The 7,797-nt window shown below is 44.5% G+C and overlaps 1 non-coding gene across 1 annotated transcript; it reads right to left on the reverse strand.

Annotated features, from left to right (window-relative positions):
* Positions 1-3,183: 3,183 nt before the first annotated feature.
* Positions 3,184-3,255, reverse strand: TRNAE-UUC (transfer RNA glutamic acid (anticodon UUC)). Its single transcript has one exon. It is a non-coding gene; the product is annotated as a tRNA-Glu (tRNA).
* Positions 3,256-7,797: the final 4,542 nt, after the last annotated feature.

Here is a 7,797-nt window from a genome sequence, read left to right on the forward strand (position 1 = left end):
AGGTCGGCTACTAGCTTTACATTCATCATCCACGTTCCGCGAGCTGTTCTTGTACAGCGATTCTCGATAATATTATTTCCGTTTAACGGCCGCTACAACTTCACAACCACACCAGGACAGTTTACCTACCTCACCCGTTATTCTATCTGCACTTCATTCCAAAAGTGCTATTCCGAAAGAAGCTTCATTAACCAGGTCTACCAACAACTCGCAATACAATTACGCTTAAAGTAGAATCACATATTCACCCTCGTATTTTAACTGAATAAAACATTATTGTTGTTGCCGTAATTCCCTAGAGCTAAACTACTTTTGAGAAGCGAATAATAATAATAATAATAATAATAATAATAATAATAATAATAATAATAATAATAATAATAATAATAATAATAATAATAATAGTTCTGCAATTGGCTTCACGTCTCACCGACACATATAGGTCTTACGGCGGCGATAGAATAGGAAAGGGCAAGGAGTTGGAAGGAAGTGGCCGTGGCCTTAATTAAGGTACAGCCCCAGCCTTTGCCTAGTGTGAAAAATGGGAAATCACAGTAAACCATCCTCAGGACGGTGGACAGTGGAGATCGAACCCAAACCCAGCACCTCCCGAATACAAGCAAAATAATCACGTGACACGAGTCTCTCAGCCAACTCGCTCGGTCCGACGTAAATTAAAATAAAGGAAACTCTGACACGCCAGGCCGTTCATGCTAGCAGATAAATGAACCCTCACCAGGGAACACATTAAGTTAGCTGTTTGAAAATCCACAGCCTGTTTCCAGTCATCCGACCGGGTCAGGAATGGAATGAATGCAGCCCCCATCTAGCGGCGAGGATTGGAATTTAGCCGGCTGCCGAAGCCTGTCGCACTCCTCTGGGAAGTTAGGTGTTTATTCGACTAAATTATTTCGGCATTCGAATGCGACTACATAGAGATATCGGTTTCACTACTTGAGGCACTCACAATTTGTGGTTAATTGCAGTGATTGTGATGATGTTAGTGTTTATTTAATCCGTTGATTGCTTTTTCCGCGAACTCGGCAAGGGAGAGTAAGACATTTTATCGGTGATACAACAACTGGGGATGAGGACCAGTACCTCACCTGCTATGTTGAACAGCGGCCTTGTGTGTGATGGGAAGACAGGATGGGTAAGGAAGAGGAAAAGAAGCGGCCTGCCCGTAAGTTAGGTAGCATTTGCCTGGAGCAGACGTAGGAAACCACTTCGAGGATGGCTGAAGTGGGAATCGAACACTCTCTACTCAGTTGACTTCCCGAGGCTGAGTGGATCCCGTTCTATTCCTCATACCACTTTTCAAATTTCGTGGCAGAACCGGGAATCGAGCCCGGGCCTCCGGGGGTGGAGCTGAACACACTAACCACTGCACCACAGAGGCGGAGTTTAACGTCCAGGTTTGGTTTCTACCCCGAACTCAGCGAGGAATCCCACCTCTACAGCAGAAAGTCGTCTTAAGTTGGAAAAATAATAATTTAAATAAAAAAAACTCTTTTCTTTAGCTAGTGGTTTAACATCGCGTTGAAGGTTTTCGGTGACGCAAGGATGGGAAAGCAGCGGCCATTGTCTTAAGGTACAGCCCCGTATTTGTCTGGTGTGAAATTGGGAAACCCTACCATGGATTTTTTTTTTTTTTTTTTTTTTTTTTTTTTTTTTTTTTTTTTACAAAAGGAGATAAACAGAAACTGACAATAAACAAGTGAAAATGGATTCAGTGAGTTGGCTCTTTCGAACATTCACAGAAATATAACTGTAAAAACAACAGATCTATCGAATCTACTTTCTAAGAAGCATCGCAAGTCGGGTTTTAGATTGTAACCTGAACATTCGCCGTAAAACTACTCACTTAGATCACATAGTTCTTGTAGCGTATCGGTATTGCAATTTGAATATCAACATAATTTACTGTATAAGTGTCCTTGTAATGACACATATGCATGCGCGCACCACACACGCACAAACACCTTCATTATCGTGCATCATCATTTTGTTACTACAAACCACCTTCGCTACTGTGCGACCCTAAACGACATTTGCACAACCCTCTGTGGTGTAGTGATTAGTGTGATTAGCTGCCACTCACGGAGGCTCGGGTTCGATTCCCGGCTCTGGTACGAAATTTGAAAAGTTGTACGTGGGCTGCAGTCTCAGGAGGTCAACTGAGTAGGGGGTGGGGGGTGGGACCGATTCCCACCTCAGCCTTCTTCGAAGTGGTTTTCCGTGGTTTACCACTTTTCCTCCAGGCAAATGCCGGCAAATGTCGAGATGGTACCTAATTTAAGGCCACGATCGCTTCCTTCCCTCTTCCTTGTCTATCTCTTCCAAACTTCCCATCCTGCCACAAGGCCCCTGTTCAGCATAGCAGGTGAGGCCGCCTGGGTACTGGTCCTCCCCCCGGTTGTATCCCCGACCCGATGTCTGACACTCCAAGACACTGCCCTAGAGGCGGTAGAGGTGAGATCCCTAGCTGAGTCAGAGGGAAAAACCGAACCTGGAGGGTAAGCAGATTAAGAAAGAAAATGCAGTTAAGTACAATCATAATTCTTTCTTAAGTTAGGTACCAACCCGGCATTTGCCTGGAGGAGAAGTGGGAAACCACGGAGAACCACTTCCAGGATGGCTGAGGTGGGAATCGAACCCAACCCACCTCTACTCAGTTGACCTCCCGAGGCTGAGTGGACCCCGTTCCAGCCCTCGTACCACTGAGCCGGGAATCGAGCCCGGGCCTCCGGGGGTGGCAGCTAATCACACTAACCACTACACCACAGAGGCGGACGTGATGAACTTATATTCTTTAAAGCATTTTCTTAACTTAGAATAAACTTACATGCCATTTTATGACTAGAGCTTGGGTTGAGTTGAAAATTAAGGCATCTCCAGTATTTTGACGTACATTTACGGGTGTACACCAAAACCGCAATAAAAGAAGGTAAATGTTAGTGGTGGTGAAATTTGTCGATTTTAATATGATGAAATACACGACACTGAATAATTCGAAAGCGAGGCTTTCGTGAGCATGAGACTTGCGCAATAAAGATGTCCGAGTTTGGAAGCGAATAAAAAGACACATATTTACAAATTTAGTGAAACAAATGTTCAAATCCTGATATATATAAAGAAACAAAAGAAATAAAATGAAATTTACCGAGCAAAAATTTTAAAACGTTCCCATGCCGGGAATCGAACCCGGGCCTCCTGGGTGAAAGCCAGGTATCCTAGCCACTAGACCACATGGGACTCGGTAAGATTGAATCCTACTTATGCTATAGAGTGACATTATTTATATCAGGGCGAAAAGTTGTTTATGTTTAAAATAATATATTTTGGACAGGAACTATGCTGTTCAACAGTTTCGTAGTTTATGCATTCTCATATCGCATTCATTCTTACCTCGAGCGTTTAAGTACGGTAATCAATTTATCCTCATTGATAACATGCTTTTAATGATCATAAATCCTCTTTAGCTTCAGCTACAGAATTTGTTTTCCTAGCTCCCTAGCTTTCCATCCTTTCAGATATTTCTTTCTTAATCTGCTTACCCACCAGAGTTGGTTTTTCCCTCAGACTCAACGAGGGATCCCACCTCTACCGCCTCAAGGGCAGTGTTCTTGAGCGTCAGACATTGGGTCGGGGGATACAACTGGGGAGAAGGACCATTACCTCGCCCAGGCTGCCTCGCCTGCTATGCTGAACAGGGTCCTTGGAGGGGGATGGGAATATTGGAAGAGAAGATGAGGAAGAGGTAAGGAAGCGACCAAGAGAAGTGGGAAACCACACAAAACCACTTCCAGGATGGCTGAGGTGGGAATCGAACCCACTTCTACTCAGTTGACCTCCAGAGGCTGAGTGAACCCCGTTCCAGCCCTCGTGCCACTCTTTCAAATTTCGTGGCAGAGCCGGGAATTGAACCCGAGCCTCCGAGGGTGGCAGCTAATGACACTAAACACTACACCACAGAGGTGGACTTCAGAGTATTTAATAACACAGAGGCGGACTTCAGAGTATTTAATAACAAAAAACAAAAAAAACAAGGCATTTAACGCCCTTGAAAGGCCCTTGGCCTGCCCAGCGACCGCTGTTCAGCCCGAAGGCCTAAAGAATACGAGGAGTCATGTGGTCAGCATGACGCATACTCTCGGCCGTTATTCTGGGCTTTCGAGACCGGGGCCGCCATCTCACCGTCAGATACCTCCTCAATTCTAATCACGTAGGCTGAGTGGACCTCGAATCAGCCCTGACCTGGCCGGGAATCGAACTCGGGGCCTACGGGCGAGAGGCAGGCACGCGACCCCTACATCACGGGGCCGGCTCAGAGTATTTAATCTTCTTCTTAATCTGTTTATCCTCCAGGGTCGATTTTTCCCTCGGACTCAGCGAGGGATCCCACCTCTACCGCCTCAAGGGCAGTGTCCTGGAGCTTCAGACATTGGATCGGGGCATACAACTGGGGAGAATGACCAGTACCTCGCCCAGGCGGCCTCATCTGCTATGCTGAACAGGGGCCTTGTGGAGGGATGGGAAGATTGGATGGGACAGGCAAGGAAGAGGGAAGGAAGCGGCCGTGGCCTTAAGTTAGGTACCATCCCGGCATTTGCCTGGCGGAGAAGTGGGAAACCACCGAAAACCACTTCGAGGATGGCTGAGGTGGGAATCGAACCCACCTCTACACATTTAACCTCCCGAGGCTGATTGGACCCCGTTCCAGCCCTCGTACCACTTTTCAAATTCTCCGGAGGTGGCAGCTAATCACGCTAACCACTACAACACAGAGGCGGACAGAGTATTTAATGCGGTATAAAAATACAGGGTCTCAATTCCTTGATCTGAAAGGCACAATTTGTTCTGAATGCTTCGTTGGGCTTGGCTTGTTGGCAGCCCTATCTTCTTCTATTCTGTCATTAACAACTCCCAGTTGTTCTAATTCTGCTACTTCTGTAAGAACTGGTTATTTGGATTATTTATTACAAAGTTGGGAAGTAACTGAGTAAAAGTAACGGAATTACTTGTAACGATTACATTTTTACTTGTTATCGTTACATTTTTATTTTTTTAAAGTCCGCCTCTGTGGTGTAGTGGTTATTGTGATTAGTTGCCACCCCCGGAGGCCCGGTTCGATTCCCGGCTCTGCCACGAAATTTGAAAAGTGATACGAGGGCTGGAACTTGGTCCACTCAGCCTCGGGAGGTCAAGTGAGTAGAGCCAACGTTGAAGTGGTTTCCTGTGGTTTCCCACTTCTCCTCCAGGCAAATGCCGGGATGGTACCTTTTTTTTCCTTTTGCTATTTGCTTTACGTCGCACCGACACAGATATGTCTTATGGCGACGATGGGATAGGAAAGGCCTAGGAATGGAAAAGAAGCGGCCGTGTCCTTAATTAAGGTACAGCCCCAGCATTTGCCTGGTGTGAAAATGGTAAACCATGAAAACCATCTTCAGGGCTGCCGACAGTGGGGTTCGAACCCACTATCTCCCGATTAATGGATACTGACCGCACTCAAGCGACTGCAGCTATCGAGCTCGGTGGTACCTAACTTAAGGCCACGGCCGCTTCCTTCCCTCTTCCTTGTCCATCCCTTCCAATCTTCCCATCTCCCCGCAAGACCCTTGTTCAGAATAGCATGTGAGGCCGCCTGGGAGAGGTACTGATCATTCTCCCCAGTTGTATCCCCAACCCAATGTTTCACGCTCCAGGACACTGCCCTTGAGGAGGTAGAGGTGGAATCCCTCGCTGAGTCCGAGGGGAAAACCAACCCTGGAGGGTAAACAGATAAAGAAAGAAAGAAAGAAAGAAAGAAAGACAGACATTTTTTTAAAGTCGCTTTACCGTCGAGATTTGGTTTCTCCATCGGACTTGGCAAGGAATCCCACTTCTACCGCCTCTATACATTTGTCAGTTCTACTACAAGACCAATAATTTCACCCGACATTTGGTCGGAGTGATACAACTGGGGTGGAAGACCAGTACCTCACTCAGGCGTCTTCGTGCCAATTTTCAAATTTCGTGGCAAAGCCGGGAATCGAGCCCATTGTGTTTTGCCATGCTCTCTGTCACTGACAACGAGAAGAATTCCAGTTGTCTTTACTGCAAAAGAGAAATATGTGTCGATATTGCATTTAAACTGCAAAATTTAGGATATATTAATATGTGGCAAACACATAAATGCGGAGAATATGTAAAATAAAATTGTGTTATAAATAAATGATTTGTTAAAATATCATATTTTTAATAAAGAAATATATCTATATAAATAAAATCGTAACGACCGAGTGTCTGTACATTGCCTATTTTGGCGAAATTTCCGTTCAGTTATCGTTTTCTTAATGTCCATCTGCATATATTTTTATTTTTTTAGCTTTGGTGTCTGTTTGTCTATAATTTGAAAACTACTGGATATATTTCTACCGAACTTCACATTTAGAATCCACCTGTATTTTCGGACCGTTTTTCGGTACAAGTCCCACCGGACTAAATTCAAAAGCGGGTGCGAGTAAAGCGTATTTCTTGTAAGTTGAAACCTACTGGAGCTATTTAAACTGTACCGGGCGGTACACCTCCACGCCGCTAATTTAAAATGTGCGCCAGTTGAAACTCCTCTGCTGGAGGAAGTCTGAACTTTACCTACGGTATTAATTTTCTACTTTCTCAGAAGATGTCACTACCTGGAAATTTTGGAGTTTTTGAACTGTGTCATTTTCGACGTATTTTTGTTTTGCTTGTAGTAAGAAGTGTGAACTTTCTCTTCTAGAGGACACTACTGAAGATCAACAATAGTGCACCCTAGTGCGGAGTGAAAGAACGGTTTTTTTGGAGAAAATTTAATTTCAAAAGTTTGTTCTTTGCTAAATTTCTTTCATTCATTGTTTAAGTTGGCAATATTAACCCTTTCTTTCCCCTTGTTTTGAATTTAGCCAATCCCGAATTTCTTAAATTAATTTTCCACCAATAATGTGTTTCTTCTTCATCTTGTGTAGGGGTTTTCGTTATCCACCAATAAAAAGATTGTGGGCGGGTATTTTCCTTCCTGAAACGCCTCGAACTTTCCGCGAGAGTATATAAACTGCTGATTTGAGGGTCTCTGCGCCACTTCTGTTCCATCTTTCAGTGTGTAAAGTACATAGCAGGGGGCGGGAAGCCCCTCTTTCTTCGGCAGCGGTCAACAACAAGGTAATGGCCGATTAATAACTTCTTTCTTTGCTAGCTCAGCAGTTTAACTCTCGGGGCGGGTCCGAAGTTTTTCCATAATGTAACCTTCCTTAAAATGTATCTATTCTATCTTTAAACTGCATATCGGGATAGAGAGTGCTTAACCCTCTCGAGCTCCCAATCATATTGTTTTGAGGTGAACTTATTTTTCTCAACCTATTCTTCGTTAACGTAAAGCAAATTGTTCTTTTCTAAAGTCACCTCTGTAGTATGGGATTAGCCCTTGCATTAGTGGCCTAGAGCCAGATTAGGTTTTAAAAACAAATGCATTAGGAGTGCAGATCGCCTCCTCTCTAATTGTTATTTTAGAGGTCATGTAATTAACCTTCTTCTCATTTAATAGACCTCAGTAGGTTGGGTATTTTACCCCTGTGTATATGTCCTTGGAGGACAGCTTGAAGGCGGAATTAAGTGTGGCCTTTGACAGGCCTGAATTTTGAGAGCAAGTTGCTCTTTTCCCGAAAATTTTGTTTTCTGCGTGCCTCAAGGAGGCCTTACTGTGTATTTTGGAGCAAGTGCTCCTAGGCATGAATGGGGTTTTCTGCCCCTCTGTTGAAACTTGTGTTTGGGGTAAAA

This window comes from Anabrus simplex, chromosome 1 (genome assembly GCF_040414725.1).
Source record: "Anabrus simplex isolate iqAnaSimp1 chromosome 1, ASM4041472v1, whole genome shotgun sequence".
Lineage (NCBI taxonomy): Eukaryota > Metazoa > Arthropoda > Insecta > Orthoptera > Tettigoniidae > Anabrus > Anabrus simplex.